At 37.3% G+C, this 19268-nt stretch overlaps 1 pseudogene; it reads left to right on the plus strand.

Annotated features, from left to right (window-relative positions):
- Positions 1 to 1478: 1478 nt before the first annotated feature.
- Positions 1479 to 8940, plus strand: LOC131421192 (atlastin-1-like; annotated as a pseudogene).
- Positions 8941 to 19268: the final 10328 nt, after the last annotated feature.

Consider the following 19268-nt stretch of genomic DNA (forward strand, 5'->3'; position numbering starts at 1 on the left):
AAGTTTCACACTTGAGAACTGAACACAGTTTTGTATGGAATATTCTGACCTTCTACAGAGAATGAACAAGTGTGAACACAAATAATAGAAAGCACTGGGCTCTGAGCTCTGCCACTGGCTCCTGATTATTGCAAGCTCTCTCATAGCTAGTTATTAAACCCATAAAACTTGCAGTTATCAACCTTGTGATTCACCAGATATATGTAATCTGGACCTTGGAGGGTGACCAGGGGCAAAAGTTTCTCACCTAAGCACTGCAATAAGAATTTCAAATTTCTGATCACCTTTCTGAATTTAAGTTGGAAGTCAGTAGGTTTGAAATAAGTCATTCTATGTTTTTTTATGGTAGGTTTATATTTTAATGCACTTTTATTTTGATTTTCTGATATTGTCTTTACCACAAGTACGTGACGTGAGTACAGCATTGTATGTACGTGCTGTTGAATCATAGATGAAAAAAGAAAATGAGACCTAGGATGAGAAAATGACTTTCTTGGGTTACATGGAATGTTGGCCCAGAACTAAGATTAATCTCTGATATTTTTCCTTTGGGTGGACATTGTCTGCTAGATTAGGCTGCAAAACTAAAGGGTGGGTATGATTTGTTCAGCTCAGCAAGCAGAAGTCCACAATCAATGTCCCTGTATCAATCCCAGGTCCCCAATATATAGCTTACACACAATATATTGAACCCCTTCAATCTTTAGGACAATCGACTTCAGAATTTTAAGAGTCTTAGAACTAATGAAACAGGAAATATCTTAGAGAATACCTAAAGCAGTCATTTGTTGATCAACCTTGGCTGCACATTGGAATCCACTGCAAAGCTGTAAATACTGATACCTGGGTTCCACCCATAGAAATTTGATGTAATTGGTCTGGAGTGAAACCTGGACATTGGAATTTTCAAAATTTCTCCAGAGGATTCATATGTATAGCCAAAGTTGGGAACCATTGATCTAGAGGCAGTATCACAGTCTTATAAATTTACATGCCTACAGGAGTCAAAAAGATTACATAAAAGAGGAAAGTAGGACAGGTAGAAGAAAAGTAATATAGCTATCTCAGACTATCAATTATTTTTCCACTCTTGATTGATATGGGTAAGAGAAATATTGCTTCGCAATCAATAGGAAAACCAGTGCAAGCTCAATGTCAAATGGTAACTGATGCTTACAATTTGTGTGGGGAAGTCCCAGGGAGTGTTGGGCATTGTGTTTAACTAGAGAATGCGTGACCCTCTAAAGGAGCAAATGCTCTCAAGCTCAACCTGAATTTGGGCTTAGAGTTGTAAAGAGAGTATAAAAATTAATTTTTTATTTAAAATTGCTTGATGTTTTAAGTGTTGGCTCAATTAATTAATTAAAAAATTTTCAAAACAGAAGGACTTTATTGTTTTTTAAAGAAGACAAAGGAAATGAGTGTCTGAGGAGGAGAACTTCCCAGTTTCAGCCAATATATATATATTTTTTAACCACATGGTTGGGGTGGAAGTCCAGGTTCCACATGTGGTCTTCGCTGATACCGCAGTAGGAGGGGGAAGCTCATTACTGCCTGACATGGATGAGAGATCCAGCTTCCTACGCTGCCTTCTCCGACACCATCCTGGTGGGGGGTTGGAGCACCTCAATGCAGCCTGGTAAGGGTGGTCTAGGCTCCTCACTTGGCTTTTGCTAGTGGTGGTGGGACTAGAGTTTTTTCAGTGGTGTTTGACTAGAGTAATGCAGTATTACCTGAAAGTTTTCTTTCTTGCTAGGCTATCCCTTTTCTCCTCCTTTGGCTAGACAGAACAGGCTTTTATTGAGCCATTTTTGTCTACACCCATCACCCTTCCTGGGTTGCTCCCTCTTTATCCCTAAGTCTGTCTTCTAAGAGTCAAAATGAAAACCCAAGGAATTCACCACCACTTTTTCCCTTGGGGCCCAAGATCTTTAGCCAGTCCAGTCGGCCTTCTTCCCTCCACTCAGAGTCTACTTATGTTTGTTTTGTATAAAATGTCCAGGGTTTTTAGTCTTATTTAGCAGGAGGAAAAGGGGAAAAGTGTGTCTACTTCATCACTCTGGAAATGGAAGTCGGTTACAATATGATTTTTGAAAGAGGATTCTAGGACGTCATTTAGCGATTGCTTATAATACGTAGTAGTTCTGTTAATAAAAAGATCTTTCTTAGTATACAAGGTGACTTTTTTTTCCTTTTAAAAATATATGATTACTTTCCACTGATGGATAGTACTTGGGGCTTATAAAATCTCATTCTTTCAGTGATTGGCTTTCAGTTCTACAGTATGAACCTGGGAGCCTCACCTCACTGCCGTGGTACCTGAGAAACTCAGCACACAGCAGTTTCTGTTTACAAAGCTCATTGACAGTGTTAGCCTGACTATATGTCAAAGCTCTGCATTTCTATGGCAGTATCACCCATTTCCCTTCCACAGACACCTAAAATTTCAGATAGAGCAAAGAACATGGAAGAAGATCAACTAGAGCAAGTAAAATATAAATTAGAGTCTATTCATTGGATTCAAACACTAGAAGAGCTGGCAAATACAACTTCTCATTGGTGTTTTTAAAGCTACAAAAATTGTTCACAGTAAAAACCATCCCATAAGACTTTTATAATCATTATTGTAACAAGTGTTTTCAAATCAATAGTCCAGATGCAAAACTCTTTTAGAACTTCAAAATCAGCGTGTTGTGCCTTATTTATGATTATTGTACTGCTTTAATAGTGTAAGCTTGTGAATGTGCCACTGCCTAAAACAGTGCACTCTGTATCCAAAACATTGCCTGCCCCAATACGAGGCATCAATAAACGCCTGTTGATTGAATGTTGAATGAATTAAACACATATTGCTACCCTACCTCCCAGGTTCTCATTCTGGTACTTTAATGTCCCCTGGATTCCAAAAGAGTACTAGTCGGATACTCATAATTATAGCATTTAGTAAATGCTTCTGTGTGCCCAATGTTTGTGCACATATCATACTACTTTCTTGACTTACAGAATCCCCCTCTTAATTTCGTGTCTCTCAATTTACCATTACTCTGGCTGTATCAGTTCCTAAAGAAGCTACATTCTTCACATTTGATTGGACTGTTCTCTTGATTTGAAGTTGTATGAGTCTGCAGATCAATGTCTGCCCTCACCAATTTTACGTGAGCATGCAGCCTGTCAAGATTATTTCGTTCAGCTACCCACCACGTGTCAACATGGGTCAAGAAGTCTGCTGTTGGAGAGGACTACTGAAATCTTTAGTTTTCAGTAGAAGAAAGACTACTTCCGTCCATGTCAGTGGGCAGCGGGGCCAAATCTCTCACGATCTAGAAATATACAGCAATCAAGAACCTTCTCGATGTGGTAAGGGCACACAGAATAAAAAACAGGAACACAAGCCCATCACAGGAAAATCAATGATAACCTGATGGTAAACAAGTCAGAAGAGGACAGTATCACTCAGCTTCATGAGGTGACTCCACTTATCAACAAAAATGCAAAAGGGTCTACCACAAATATTTAAAGGATTGTTTTGTGGAAGAAGAATGAGACTCATGTTAAATATTAACATGAATTTATGTCAACATGTAGAAACTTCAAGCGGATAAACTCAGTCTCAACATAGGAAGAACTTTCTAGTGAAACAATTTGACTTGTTGTAGAGGGGGCTCCCTCAGAAGGCAATGAGTTCTACCACTAAAGCTATTAAAGTTTAGACTAGCCATCAATTCCAGAAGTGAAAATCAGTGGCTTCAAAGGGAAACAAGCCTTAAATGGGAATTGGCAAGTTTAGGTTAAACTTCCTCCTAACACCAGCATTCTGGGATTCTATCAAAGATGAACTCAGACTGTTGGTGTTTGGCTGGAAACTCTCACAGAAAGAAAAAACAAAGAAAAAAAGCCAAAGCATAAATAACTGAAAATAGATGCTAACATAGATGTAACACCTACTCTACAACTAATTGCTGGTGTGATTCTCCTCTAATTACATGGCTGTGAATGTGTCTTTTCTTTTTAAATCTTCTGCCAGGATGGCTAAATCCAAGCATAGTTTACAGCAGCTCTAATAGGGGAATATATTTTAGAGTAGAATTTGTTGAGTTCCTGTCAGTACCTGTCATTATTTGATCTTATTGATTTCAATAGCATTCTCGGGTGATACTTTCCAGATTAACAAGTGCATTGTTTGCAGAGAGGAAAGTAAACACTTTTCCCTTAATGAAATGCATTAAAGAATTAACTTTATGTCAGTCCATTTTATAGAAGTGGTATTTCTAAGCTCTGTTAAAATTGTTTTATAGACATCCTAACTGCTGTAACACATCAGGGGGTAATCACATTAGATGTTGCCTGCTGAGCCTGGCAAGACTTGGTCAGTAGTTCAAAGGAACTGTTCCAATAATACAGTCAGCTCACTAGTAGCTGGGTGACTCTAATTGAAATAACCCAACTGCACCATTAGTCCAAATGAGCACTTCAATCCCATTTATGCTTCATTTGAAACCAAAATTAAGAAGATGTCACTTACAAAAATGAGCTTCATTATAATATTGTCCTCAAGGGTCATGATACTGGGAAGATATTATAGGTGAAACCTCACACTGATACACATTTTTAAATCATTTGTCTATTAATTTTTTAATACCAGTACCTATCACCTATGAAATCAAATCATAGAAATCCCTACGATATAATAAATCTTAATACATCCATTTCAATTGACCACTCTTAGGTGAAGATCAAGCAGACTTTATGTTAATACTCTTGACAAAGCCTACTCTCCATTGTGTTGATGGAGATTATGCCATAATAACCATAGTAGCTAGCCTCACTGATCCCCCCCACTGACCTCCCATGATCCCCACCTCCTGCTATTCAGACCCTTATATAGTCTTCTCCCACATTGTACCAGGGTTGGTCTGTGTGACCATAGAATACAGCAGAGGTGATGATACATCACTTGTAAGATTAGGTTAGGTTCCCTCTCTCAGATTGCTCTTCCTGAAGGAAGCCAGCTGCCATGTTGTGAGGATACTCAAGCAGCCTATAGAGAGGGCCATATAGCTAGGAAGTGAGGTATCTGGCCCCAGCAGCTATGCAAAATAGTAAATACGTTGTTTTAAGCTACTAAATTTGGGATTATTTTTTATGCAGTAATAGATAATTAAATTCAGATCTTAGCGCTTTAGAAATGGGATGCTGAAATAACAAAAATTCTGGAATATGAGAGTGATTTTGGAACTGAGGAGTGGGCAGAAGCTGGAGAAGCTGTAAAGATTTTGAGGAGAGTGCTAGTGAAAACTTTAAGTGCCTTGAGCACAAAGACTTAAAGGAAAGTGAAGAAAGTCTCATGGAAAGCTGGAGTTTAGTAATACTGCTGCTTGCAGTAATGTGCAAGGTAGAAAATGTGCCTAAAGAACGGAGTGATCTTACTAACAGACTGTCCAACCAAAGTATTAAGTGTCCTTTGGTTCTCTTTGCTGCTTATAAGAAAATGTGAAAGGAGAGATAAACTAAAAGAAGGGTTATTAAACAAGAAGAGATCATTATCAGGCTAAAAATAGTATGTTCATAAATATGTAATGAAAAGAGATGACATGAAAAATTCATTAAAATATGCAAGAAATGGAAAATTTGAACAAATTCATTGACATGAAGTAAATGGAAATTGTAGTCAAAGACATGTTTTCCATTTCAGCAGCCCTACCTTATCCTAAATTATAAAAAAAAATAATCCTAGATGAATTCACAGGTGAGAATTACCAAACTATCCTGGATAATTTATTCTATGCTTATTAATTTCCTAGGGCTACTGTAATGAAATACCACATAATAGGTGGCTCAAAACAACAGATATTTATTCATTCAGAGTTCTAGAACTAGAAGTCCAAAATCAATATGTTGGCAAGGCCATGATCTCTCTTCTAGCTTCTGGTGGATTTTTTTTAATAGACTTTATTTTTCAGAGCAGTTTTAGGTTCATAGCAAAATTGAGTGGAAGGTACAGAAATTTCTCATATATCCCCTGGCCACAAACATGCACAGCCTTCCCATTATCAACATCCCCCAGCAGAGAGGTGCATTTATTACAAGTGATCTGTGTTGACACATCGTTATTATCCCAAGTCCGTAGTTTACATTAGGGTTCACTCTCGGTGTTGTGCATTCTATGGGTTCAGACAAATGCACAGTCACATGTCTCCACTGTTAGAGTATCATATGGAGCAGTTTCACTAAGTTTTTAATACTCTGTGTCTGTCTATTCATCCCTCCCTCTTCCCTAATCTCTCTGGCAACCACCGATCATTTTGCTGTTTCCATAGTTTTGCCTTTCCCAGAATGTCATATAGTTGGTATCATACAGAATTGTTTCTTTTCAGATTGGTTTCTTTCACCTAGTAATATGCATTTATGTTTCTTCTGTGTCTTTTAATTGCTTGATAGCTCATTTCTTTTTAGCAGTGAATAATATCCCATTGTCTAGGTGAACCTAGATTATTTCTCCATTCACCTACAGAGGAGTGTCAAGCTTGCTTCAAAGTTTTGGCAATTAAAATAGAGCTGCTGTAAACATTCATGTGCAGGTTTTGTGTGAACATAAGTTTTCAACTCATTTGGGTGAATACCAAGGAGCATGACTGCTGGATTCTACAGTAAGAGTATGTTTAGTTTTATAAGAAACTACCAAATTATCTTCCATAGTGGCTATACTGCTTTGCATTCCCACCAGCAATGAATGAGAGTTCCTATTACTCACATCCTTGCCGGTATTTGGTGGTGTCAGTGTTCCGGATTTTGGCCATTCTAATAGGTGTGTAGTGGTGTCTCTACATGTTTTAACTTGCATTTCCTTGATGATATATGATGTGGAGCATCTTTTCATATGCTTCTTTGTCATCTGTATGTCCTCTTTGGTGAAGTATCTGTTAAGGTCTTTGGCCCATTTTTTAATCAGGTTGTTTGATTTATTATTGTTGAGTTTTAAGAGTTCTTTGTATAATTTGGATAACAATCCTTTATCAGATATGTTTTTTGCAAATATTTTCTCCTAGTCTATGACTTGTCTCTTCATTTTCTTGACAATGTCTTCTGCAGAGCAGAAATTTTGTATTTTATTGAAGTCCAGCTTATCAACTCTTTCTTTCATGGATTGTGCTTTTGTTGTTTTATCTGAAAAGTCATTGCCAAACTCAAGGTCATGGACATCTTCTCCTATGTTGTCTTCTAGGATTTTTATAATTTTGTGTGTTACATTTGGGTCTTTGATCCATTTTGAGTTAATTTTTGTGAAACGTTCTGCCTTTTTCACTGGCTCCTCCTCTTCTGAGCTCCATTCATGTATCTTTTCTGAAAATCCACCCCAACTGTTTCTGTTCCTATGATTCTTGGCCATGGTGGTCTGGGGACCGGTGGCGATGAGGCTCTGTCACTGCGGGACCAATCCACATCCTCATTGTCAAAGATGACTGTCTCTTTGAGTCAGATGAAACACTACTAAATCACGTGCATCTCTTGGAGGCTCTCAGAGTCAAGGAGATCGTCGCCATATCTGCCACTGGAGCATTCAAAAAGGAACAGTATTCCTGACAGAGTTCATATCGAGATACCTGTACAACCAGGAATCAATTGACTATATTTGAGATTATAGAAAGGCACAATGAGATGCGGAGTGGTCTTCCTTATCAATAAACCTGATGGTAAAAAAGTTGCTGTGTTACTGATGGATTCTAAGAGAACCGTTAACAGTCAACTTTAAGAGATTCAGCCACAGTTTTTGCCTTTAGCACAATGATCAGCTGATAAAGGTGTATAACTTATCCCAGAATGTCCAAGAAGATGATTTTCAGAACCTCCAGCTTTTCACTGAGTATGGCAGACTGGCAATGGAGGTAATATTCCTGAAGCCATTTCAGAGTCTGATACTTCTTGTTTGAGACTGGAGTTCCCCATATGAATTTTCATATGGAGCTGGTGGTGGCACCAAATTCTTGGAAAAGTGCCTCAAGTTCTCAGGGAAACAGCATGAATGTTTGACAGCATGAACTACAGAATGTTTCACAACATATCTATTCCTGTTTCACCAAAATATATTGTTTTCTGCTACCTAATTTTAGCATAAAAGTAGCTACTTTGATGGAAAACTGAAAGAGACAGATGATGAATTCATCAAAACTTGAAAACACTTATTCTTGGCTACTTAGTCCTGAAATCCTAGATATTAAAGAGATTAATAGAAATAAAATCACCTGCCAAGGTCTGGTGGACTACTTCAAGGCTCATATAAAGATCTATCAATAGGTGAAGAATTACTGTATCCCAAATCTATGTTACAGGTCACCACAGAAGCTACTGATTTAGCAGCCTTGGCAACTGCCAAGGATACATACAACAGCAAAATGGAAGATATTGTGGTGGTGACAAACCGTTTCTGGTCCCAGATGACTTGCAGACCAAACATCTGGACCTTAAGGAAGAATCTGTGAAGCTATCCTGAGGGGTGAAGAAGATGGTTGAGGAGGAATTTAGCTGGCGTTATCTGTAGCGTTTGGATAGTAAAATAGATGAACCCTGCATCCAGTATATCAAGAACAATGACAGCAAAAATATCTTCCATGCAGCTCATACACTAGCCACACTATTTATTGTCATTTTTATCACATATGTGATTGCTGGTGTGACTAAATTCGACGGTTTGCACGTTATAGCTAGACTATGCAATATGATAATGGATTTGACCCTTGTCATCTTGTGGTCCTGGACATACATCCAGTGCTCTGGAGAATACCGAGAGCTGAGTGCTATAATAGATCAGGTGGCTGCAGCCTTGTGGGACAGGCTTTACACAAGCTTTACAGTACAGCAGCAACCAACAGAAATCTGCATCATCAAGCTTTTCTTGCACCAAAGTTGAATTCTACTGAACAATCAGAAAAGAAGAAACTTTAATCCAATTTTTTAAAAATACAGTTGTATGACCAATTGTCTGCTAAATATTCAGTTGTATGTCTTCATGGAAGCATTCAAAGTGCTTTCATTAGAACAGAGTAAAATATCAAACACCTTTGAACACTCAAAATGGCTTAGTTCTTTTACTTCAGTGTTTAATAAACAGATCTATGTATGCATGGTTATATTATCTTGTTAACATGTACAGTTTCCTGATTTTGTCTTGTTGTCGTAATTTAAAGTATTTGCTTATTTGTGATGACAGTATATATGTTCTGCTGGAATTTACTAAATTCTACCACTAAGTTATAATTAAACCATATGGTGATATTTTAAAAAGCTGGGAAGAGATCTGTGTCTAGATTAATTTTTTTGCATGTGGATGTCCAATTGTTTTAGCACCCTTTATTGAAAAGACTATCATTGCTCCATTCTATTGTCTTTGCTTCTTTGTCAAAGATCAGTTGACTTTGAAGAACTTTGTTCTTCTGCTTTAATATCGTGTTGGCTATTCTGGGTCTTCTGCCTGTCCATACAAACTGTAGAATCAGATCATCAATATCCACAAAATAACTTGCCGGGATTTTTATTGGGAATGCATTGAAACTATAGGTCAAGTTGGAAAGAACTGACATCCATGAACATAAAATATCTTCCTATTTACTTAGTTCTTCTTTGATATCTTTCATCAGAGTTTTGTAGTTTTCCTCACACAGATCTTATACAGTCGTGCGTCACATAATGACGTTTCGGTGAACAACGAACTGCATATATGACGGTGGTCCCATAGGATTAGTACCATGCAGCCTAGGTGTGTAGTGGGCTACGCCATCTAGGTTTGTGTAAGTACACTCTATGATCTTCACACAATGATGAAATTGCCTAATGATGCATTTCTTGGATCGTAACACCATTGCTAAGTGACACATGACTGTACATACTTTGTTAGATTTATACCTATTTCATTTTTTTGTATGCTAACATAAATTACATTGTGTTAATGGTGTTTTTTATTTCAAATTCCACTTATTCATTGCTCATATATAGGAAAATAATTGACTTTTGTATATTAACCTTGTAACCTGCAACCTTGCTGTAATCACTTATTAGTTCCAGGAGTTGTTTTGTATATTCTTTTGGATTTTCTACATAGATAACCATGTCACTTGCAAACAAACACAGTTTTATTTCTCCCTTCCCAATCTGTATACTTTTCACTTGCTTTTCTTGTCTTACTGCATTAGCTAGGACTTCTAGTATGATATTGAAAAGTAGTGGTGTGAGGGAACATCCTTACCTGATCTTATTGGGAAAGCTTCAAGTTTCTCACTATTAAGTATAATGTTAGCTGTAGGTTTTTTGAAGATATTCTTTATCAAGTTCAGGAAGTTCTCCTCTCTTCTTAGTTTACTGAGAGTTTTTATCATGAACAAGTGTTGGATTTTGTCAAATGCTTTTTCTACATCTATTGATATGGTCATGTGATTTTTCTTCTTTAGCCTGTTGAAATTAATTTTCAAATGTTGAATCGGCCTTGCATACCTAGGATAAATCCCACTTGGTGATGGTATATAATTCTTTTTATATATTGTTGGATTTGATTTGCTATTATTTTGTTGAAGATTTTTGCATCTATGTTCATGAGAGATATTGGTCTGTAGTCTTCTTTTCTTGTAATGTCTTTGTCTGGTTTTTGGAATTTGGGTAATGCTGGCCTATTGCACTGAGTTAGGAAATATGCCCTCTGCTTCTACCCTCTGAAAGAGATTATAGAGAACTGGCATAATTTTTTGCTTAAATGTTTAGCGGAATTCATCAGAGAACTCACCTGGGCTTGGTGCTTTCTGTTTTGGAAAGCTATTTGTTATTAATTCAATTTCTTTAATAGATAGGCCTATTCTGATTGTATATTTCTTCTCGTGTGAGTTTTGGAAAATTGTGTCTTTGAACAAATTCATTTTTCTCATCCAGGTTATTAAATTAGTGGGCATACAGTTGTTCATAGAATTCTATTATCCTTTTAATGTCCATAGGATCTGAATTGCTGCTCCCTCCTTCATTTCTGATATTAGTAGTATGTATTCTCTCTTTTTTCTTAATTAGCTTGGCTAGAGGCTTATTGAGTTTATTGATCTTTTCAAAAAAAAGCTTTTCGTTTTGTTGATTTTCTCTATTGACATTCTGTTTTCAGTTTCATTGATTTCTACTCTAATTTTTACTATTTATTTTCCTTTACCTACTTTGGATTTAATTTGCTTTTTTTCCCCTAGTTTCCTAAGGTGGAAGCTTAGCTTATTGATTTTAGATCTTTCTTCTTTTCTATTATATGCATTCAAAGCTATAAATTTCTCTTTAAGCACTGCTTTTGCTGCATCCCACAAGTTTTAAAAAGTTGTGTTTTCATTTCATTCAAAATATTTTAAAATTTCCCTTGTGATTTCTTCTTTGACATATTATTCAGAAGTTCGTTATTTAATCTCCACATATTTTTGGATTTTCGAGGTATCTTTTTGTTATTCATTTATAGTTTTATTCCATTGTGGCCTGAGAGCAGACTGTATGATTTCTATCGTTTTAAATTTGTTAAAATGTGTTTTATGGATCAGAATGTGGCTGATGTTGGTGAATGTTTTATGCGCTGGTGAACTTTTGCGGGGGCACAAATCAACCCATAACTGTCTGCCCTCTGGCCCCCCGAATCCACATCCTTCCCACGTGAAAAATACATTTACTCCATCCCAACATCCCCTAAAGCATTAATTCATTCTAGCATTACCTTTAAATCCAAAATTTTATCTAAATATTACTCAAATTTCATCAAATATTAACTCAAAAAGTCCCACATCTCATTACCTAAAACATCTAAATCAAGTATGGGTGAGATGCTGGACATTGTCCATTCTGGGACAAAATTCCTCTCCATCTGTGGATGTCTGAAACAGAGAAAGCAAGTTGTCTATTTCCAAAATGCAATGGGGGGCTAGGATAGGATAGACTTTCCCATTCCAAAAGGAAGAAATTTGAAGGGAAAAAAAAGTTCATAGGTCCCAAGCAAGTCTAAAACCTGGCATGGCAAATTCCATTAGATTTCAAGGCCTGAGAATAATCCTCTTTGGCTCTGTTCATAGGGCCCCATCAGAGCAGCCCCACACTTTCAGCCCTCCACAGTAGCGTCCCTGCCCTCTTGACCCAGGGGTAGCAGTGGCCACCCCACTCTCTCAGTCTTCAAAAATCCTCCTAGCCTATGAGCCACTCTTTGAGTCTTTCTTCTCCCTTCTTGAAAGATAACACATGTTTGCAGCTGAGTAACTCTAGCCTCCCACTTCCTGCCTATGGTATCCCAGAAGTCCAACAGCTTCCTTCATTTCTATCCTCTTCAGGCCCAACAGCAGTATTTCTGCTGAGATAGTGGATTAGATCCATGAAGTCACATACCTAATCTCTCTAGCCAAAGCTTATCCAGGCACATCCTTGGTGTTTTCTTTCTAGAGCACACTTTCTGATTTTTTGAAATATGAATGGGCTGAGAATTTTCCAAATCATCAATCTCTCCACCTTTATAGCAAGGATCACCTTTCCTCCACTGCCCAAAATCATGGTCTTCATTTCTGAGATGTCACCAGAAGCACTTTTAGCATCCATATTTCTACCAACAGCCTCTTCAAGGTAAACTAAGCTTTTTCTAGCATGTGCCCCCCAAACTCTTCCAGCTTCTACTTATTACCCAATTCAAAACCACTTTCAAATTTTTAATTATTTGTTACAGCAACCCCAGTATCCCACTTCCTAGTGCCAAAATCTGTGTTAGTTTCCTACGGCTGCCATAATAAACTGCCACATATTGGATGGCTTAAAACAAGAGAAATTTATTCTCTCGAAGTTCTGAAAGTTAGAAGCCCCAAAATCAAGATGTTGGGAAGGCTATGCTCTCTTTCCTAGCTTCTGACGGTTGCCACAATTCTTGGCATTCCTTGGCTTCTGGCTACGTAATTTCAATCTCTTCCTCTGTAGTTACACGGTAATCTTCCCTTTATGTGTCTGTGTCTTCACACAGCCTTCTCCTCTCTCTGTGTCTTCGTGTCTGTGTTCTTCTCATTTTCTTATAAGGATACCAGTTAGATTGGATTAGGGGCCACCCTAATTACCCCATCTTAATTTGATTACATCTACAAAGACCCTATTTCTAAATAAGGTTATATTCCAAGTACGGGGATTAGGATTTCAACATATCTTTTGGGGGGATACAATTCAACCCAGAACACATGTGCTTTACGTTTTTTTCCACAAAATTAAAGAAAAAAAGAGTGAAAGCTGCCAAGTTTATTTTATGAGCCTAATATTTTTATTCAAAAATCATGATTTATATGAGATTATATAAGAAAATATTATTGATTATATAAGAAAATAAAATTTTAGCCACATTTTGCTTATTAATATAAATGCAAACATCAGCAATAAAGTATTAGCCAAACCAATCCAAGAGTACATCTTCACAACTGATAGTACATTCTGATGAATTAGAGTTTATCGCCAAACTTCAAGAACGTTATTAGCTAGGATAAAGGTTTAATTGAAGTAATGAGGAAACTTGAAATTTCAGTTACTTAAATAAATGGAAGTTTATTTTTATCTCATGGGAGATTCTGATCGGTTCAAGGTGGTGTGGTAGGTCTTACATGCTTAATCCATGGCTTCTGAAGTCATTCCCGTCGTTGCCATTTCCAGTCAGCAAGAAGGGAGGGCTGGTCATGGTCAATCCAGGGCAGATGATGCGTCTTATGTTGGAGATAACCTACAAGTCACTCGTAACTCTACTATAATTCCATTTCCCATGTTTAGTCACGTAGCCCCAAATATCTGCAAGGAAGACTTGCTTGAAATATAGGCACATGGATAAGTCAACACACATAGATTGGGAGGAATGTCTACATTGTATAAAATGGCAAGGTGTGTATGTCTAGAATATATAATTAAAGCAACAAAAAGAGATTCAAGATTCCAACTAGAAAAATGAGAAAATATCAACAGGCATTTTACAGAAGTGGAAACCCCAGATTCTCAAACACATAGAGAGAATGCTCAAACTAATTTTACACACATTAGACTGTCAAACATTAGAAAGAAGGCATGGCAGATGCTGTGGACTGGCTCTTTCAAAATCCTTTCCACTCTCTTTTTGATGTGCTTTTCTGTATTACAGAGGCTGAAAAGCTAAAATCACTTTCTCCACATTCCTTTGCAGCTAAAGTTCTGGAAACAAATTAAGTTCTATCAGTAAAGTGAACACTCATAAATTGGGAAGATGAAAATATGATAAAGGCTCTCTTCCTGCCCTTTTCGCTATTTTCTGCTAGCAGGAACTGGTCAAGAGATGTGAGTTGTTTTCTGCAGCAATATTCCATTATCTTTTGAGGATGCCAAGAAGTATTTGCATCAGTAGTAATGGTGGGAGCTCCTTTCTAGTTGTAGTTTCCTGATAGGCAGATAGTAAGTACAGCAGTACGTTCTTAAGCTCAATAGTTCCATGGTGGCCTCAGAGGTTGTAGCTACCTTTTTAAGATATTTGAATATTGTTCTGATGCCATTCCTGGAAGCCTAGTATAGACTTGCTTCTATATCCTATTTTTTTTTTTTTTTTGGTGAGGAAGATCGGCCCTGAGCTAACATCTGCCAATCCTCCTCTTTTTTTGCTGAGGAAGACTGGCCCTGGGCTAACATCCGTGCCTATCTTCCTCCACTTTATGTGGGACGCCGCCACAGCATGGCTTGACAAGCTGTGTGTCGGTGTGCGCCCAGGATCCAAACTGGCAAACCCCGGGCCGCCGCAGCGGAGCGCACACATTTAACTGCTTGCTCCACCGGGCAGGCCCCTATATCCTATTTTTTGAAAGCACATAATTAAACTACATAAATTAATTTCTCCTTAAAATGCATAAATTAATTTCCATTTCCTGTAATGGAACCTGATTGAAACCACTGGATAATGCTGAGTTTGGTAGATGGTAAGGATAGAGGAGTCTCTTGGACTCCTGCTGGAGACTGATAGAGTCATTTTGCAGAGCCACTCATTAGTCCCTAGTCAAATTCAGTATATAAATACCACATTCCAACTAATTCTGATTCTAGATATATAAGTCAGATACATGCTTGCACAAGTCTATAAGATGTTGGCAAGAATTTGTTGCAATGATGTTGGTGATGATGTGAAACTAGAAGCAAAATGGGCATTCATTACTGAGGAAGTGATTAAGTAAAATACACCATATGCTCACCTTAGAGAATTGCACAGCAATAAGAGGCAATGAACTGGATATACCTGTACCAATATAGGTATATCATAAAAACATATTGTTAAGTCAAAAGTGAGAAATAGAATAAGATCAATAGTAACAATACTATTTATGCAAATGTAAAACAACAAAACAAATTTTATGAAGCATTCATCAACAGACAGATACCCATCAAATGCATTAAAATCTTTGCTTTGTTAAGGGAAAGATAGTAGAAAGTGAGGAATAGGGATAAAACAATGAATGAAGAAAAATGAATTAATGGTTTTATTTATCTATAACATAAGAGTAAGCTTACATGTACTTAGGAGTACATTAATTCATCCCTCTATACCTGCAGTCGAATAATTAGAATTCTGTTTATCTAACACAGAGGAGTAGCATACTAAAACTTAGTTGTAGTATACACTGTGGTTGTCTCTGTAGAATTGATGGTAGCCTCCCCCATTGTATAACATTCTTGTGGTTAGATGAGACCAGTAGAAAGGGTAGGACATAACTGGCCAATTCCAAACAGGATATTCCCATTCACCCTGGCCACAATGATCACTGTAGCTAGTCCAAGTCTAAGTGTCCTATCCTTGGCTACAAGGATGGTTTCACGGCTGACCCAACCTGCAGGACAGTCAGGATTTACGCTGGGAACTCTGGGTCAGAGATTTCTTGAAACTGCCATTGACCTTTTGCAAATCTGAGGGATGTCTACAAGTAAATCTGGCACACCTGGGGACAAACCTAGGAGATTCATGAGAGCAAGGGCTCCGGACTTTATGTTTACATCAGCCAATAAATCTCCTTTAATGTTTAAACCAGTTAAAAATTGAGTTGTATGGAAGAGAGAGTGTCCTATTTCATCCAGCAAATATACATTGCTTTATCTCTGATTTTGTTTTTCCTCTTGCTGTGCCCTACTAGGTGTGAGTGTGTGCATGAGTGTACTAATGTATGCACACACATGTACTTATTGGCAATAGTCTGACTGCATATTACAGAGTGCCAACCTTGATGTGGAAAGAACTGGGTCCAACATGCAGCTACGTTTCCTACTAGTGTTACAATCATGAAGACGATACTCAGATTCTCCATGTCTTCTTTGGTGAAAAACAGACTAATACCACCTATTCCATGTGTGCCATAGGACTATTTTAAGGTTCAGATGAATTTACATATATGAAAGGGTTTTTTAAACTCCCTGTTATTATATAAGTACAGTTATTATTATTACTCTGTATATATTGCCTCTATAAAAGCATTTAAAAAGTCAAATCCCCAATCTCTTCAAGTTTATCTTGTATTTTACTCAACTTCCTTCATTTTTAAAGCTGCACAAGGGAAGGACAAGATGTCATTTTTTACTTTGAATTCCCTATCTTTTGTCAGTGTGTTTCACAACCTTAGCTTCATTTAAGCGTAGTTCAGTGGTAAATCTCTCTATATAACTGCACTTTCAAGTTGCTTAAAGATATAACATAATTGGGTGTACCTTTAACCCAATGGCTTAAAATCCTAAAGGAATGGTGTGCACACAACATCTTCTAGTATTCAATAGCCTGAGATCAAATAAGATGCAATGAACGACGTCTGCTCCTACTGAACTGGAAATGTTGTTAGTGAGATACTGGACACAGATGACAGTGCTACCTCAAGAAACCTAATGAGGGAGTTTTGTAAAGCCAAACCTTTTAAAATGTTTGAACTCCATAAAAACCTGCAGGCATGACAAATTAAATGTGATGCTTACCTCTGATTCTGAGCGGCAGCTTGTGTCATCTAATTCCTGTAAATAAGAACAGATGCGCTGTTAGAAGGTTTTGATTTGTGTTTTTATTTTTCAAGACCCATCTAGCATAGAGAGGTTTTTCCATTTGGGGGGTGGTGGAGTAGCTTTGATTTCTCGTTCAAGCACGTCAGAAATGGGAAAAGAAGTCTCACTCATCTCCATCCTATTAAAAGAGAAGCTCAAAACAATTTACAGAGTTTGATGTGCCCTTTAAAGATGGATGAAAAGAGACTGATATATTCAAATAGATCTTCAAAGAGTTTGAGCAAGAGAAAAACATTACTTTAGCAAGTTTTGAAACATAACAATTATGAGTTTCAGTTTGTATTCACGTTGCACCAGCAGCAACTTGAGAAGTCAATAAGCACCTAGAATAAATAAACAGGGTGAGGATACTGTAGCATCCCATTTCTAGGCAAGCCTGCTACGCCTATAAATTACACACCCTCTGCTTTAAGAACACATGTTGTTATTTTTTAATGGGGCGATTTCTTTAGCAAAACATAGAAGTCTCGACTTTAGCACATATGAAAAAATACAATTTACAAGTTTGGCATTTTCATTTCTGCCAATGACAGTTTCATGAGAGCCTCAAAAATCTAATTAAACAGTTCACAGACACATATTTAAAAATATTCACATGACGATGACGTGGGAAGGCGGATGATAATACTTTTCACTTACATTGATGTTTTACCCAAGCAACCCAGAATAATGCAATGAAGCTTGCGTAGTGTCATGGAAGAACATGGGGTCTATTTGGATCAGAGTTACATAGTTGTGTGTAATAAAACAATACATAGTGGTCTTTAAGTGGCATTTTTCTGAATAGTCATATTTATATACTAACTATATACCACATATTAAAATTATAAGAGACTCTTCAGTTCTCTTCACATAATGCTACAACAGTAACCGAAAGGCAAAAATATTCAAATTACATGGACATTTTTCCCTACTCTGAAACAAAATGACTTTTTAACATTTCATTTTTTAAAATCAAATCACTGGTTTCTTTCGGCACTATGCAAATACAACTTTCAACTACATGTATACATTCTATTGATAATTATATTTTTTAAGTAATAAGCAACCAAGGATATAGGTAAAATACAATATAACCAGAGAGTAAAAATTCATTTTTTGTCATTGTTGTCATTGCTGTTTGTTCGACCTCATTATAAGAGAGTTAAAATCTATTTTGAAGGATGTTGAGAAAAATAGGGAATGTGAACAATTAATTCAGATCACCAATAATACTCTCGATTTTATTGTATTAGATCCTACTATCTTTTGGTAGCAATATCACAGAAAAGCATAAGATTGAAGAGTCAGTTTCTCGTGACAATGCCATCCTTTGAGATGATTAATTGGATGATTCATGCTGTCCATACATGATATAAGTTAAGAGCCAGATTTCTGTCATCTTTGAAACCCTAGATCCACACAAATTGGAACAATTATTAATGACTCCAGAAATATTTTCTAAATAAATTTAAATATATATATCATTGAGAGCTGCCTACACACAGTAGTGTGATGGTCACCAGCATGGGCTTTAGGGCCGGCCCGGTGGCATAGGGGTTAAGTGCATGCACTCCGCTGCCGGCGGCCCGGGGTTCGGATCCCAGGCGCACACAACGCACCGCTTGTCAGGCCATGCTGTGGTGGCCTCCCATATAAAGTGGAGGAAGATGGGCACAGAGGATAGCCCAGGGCCAGTCTTCCTCAGCAAAAAGAGGAGGATTGGCAGATGTTAGCTCAGGGCTGATCTTCCTTACACACACACACACAAAAAGAACATGGGCTTTGCCATTAAAGAGACCCAAGTCTGAGACTGTTTACAGCTATGTGTTCTTGGCAAATATCCTAAGTGCTTAATTGTCAGTGTACCAATCAGTCAGGCTAGTACCATCTACCACATAGGGTTGCAGGGAAAATGAAATAAGGCAACACATTTAAAATGCTTTGTATTGTAGACTCTGATACATGTAGCTGTAATTCAGAGTAATTACTATTATTGATAAGTCAGTCCTCAATAGTCCTCTAATAATCCTATTAGATTAGTTATTAGATTTACTATTTATTAATAACCTATCACCCGTGTAAGCCTGGACTTCAACACAGAGGTTTGTCTTGGAAAGGGGAGTGTTATGTGATGAAGTAAAAAAAAGCCTCATTAAATACTTGCACAGTCATAGCTTTTGGTTTAGAGCCATTAAATAGCAATTGCATGGAATCAATAACATAAGATTTTC

This window comes from Diceros bicornis, chromosome 2, assembly GCF_020826845.1.
Source record: "Diceros bicornis minor isolate mBicDic1 chromosome 2, mDicBic1.mat.cur, whole genome shotgun sequence".
Lineage (NCBI taxonomy): Eukaryota > Metazoa > Chordata > Mammalia > Perissodactyla > Rhinocerotidae > Diceros > Diceros bicornis.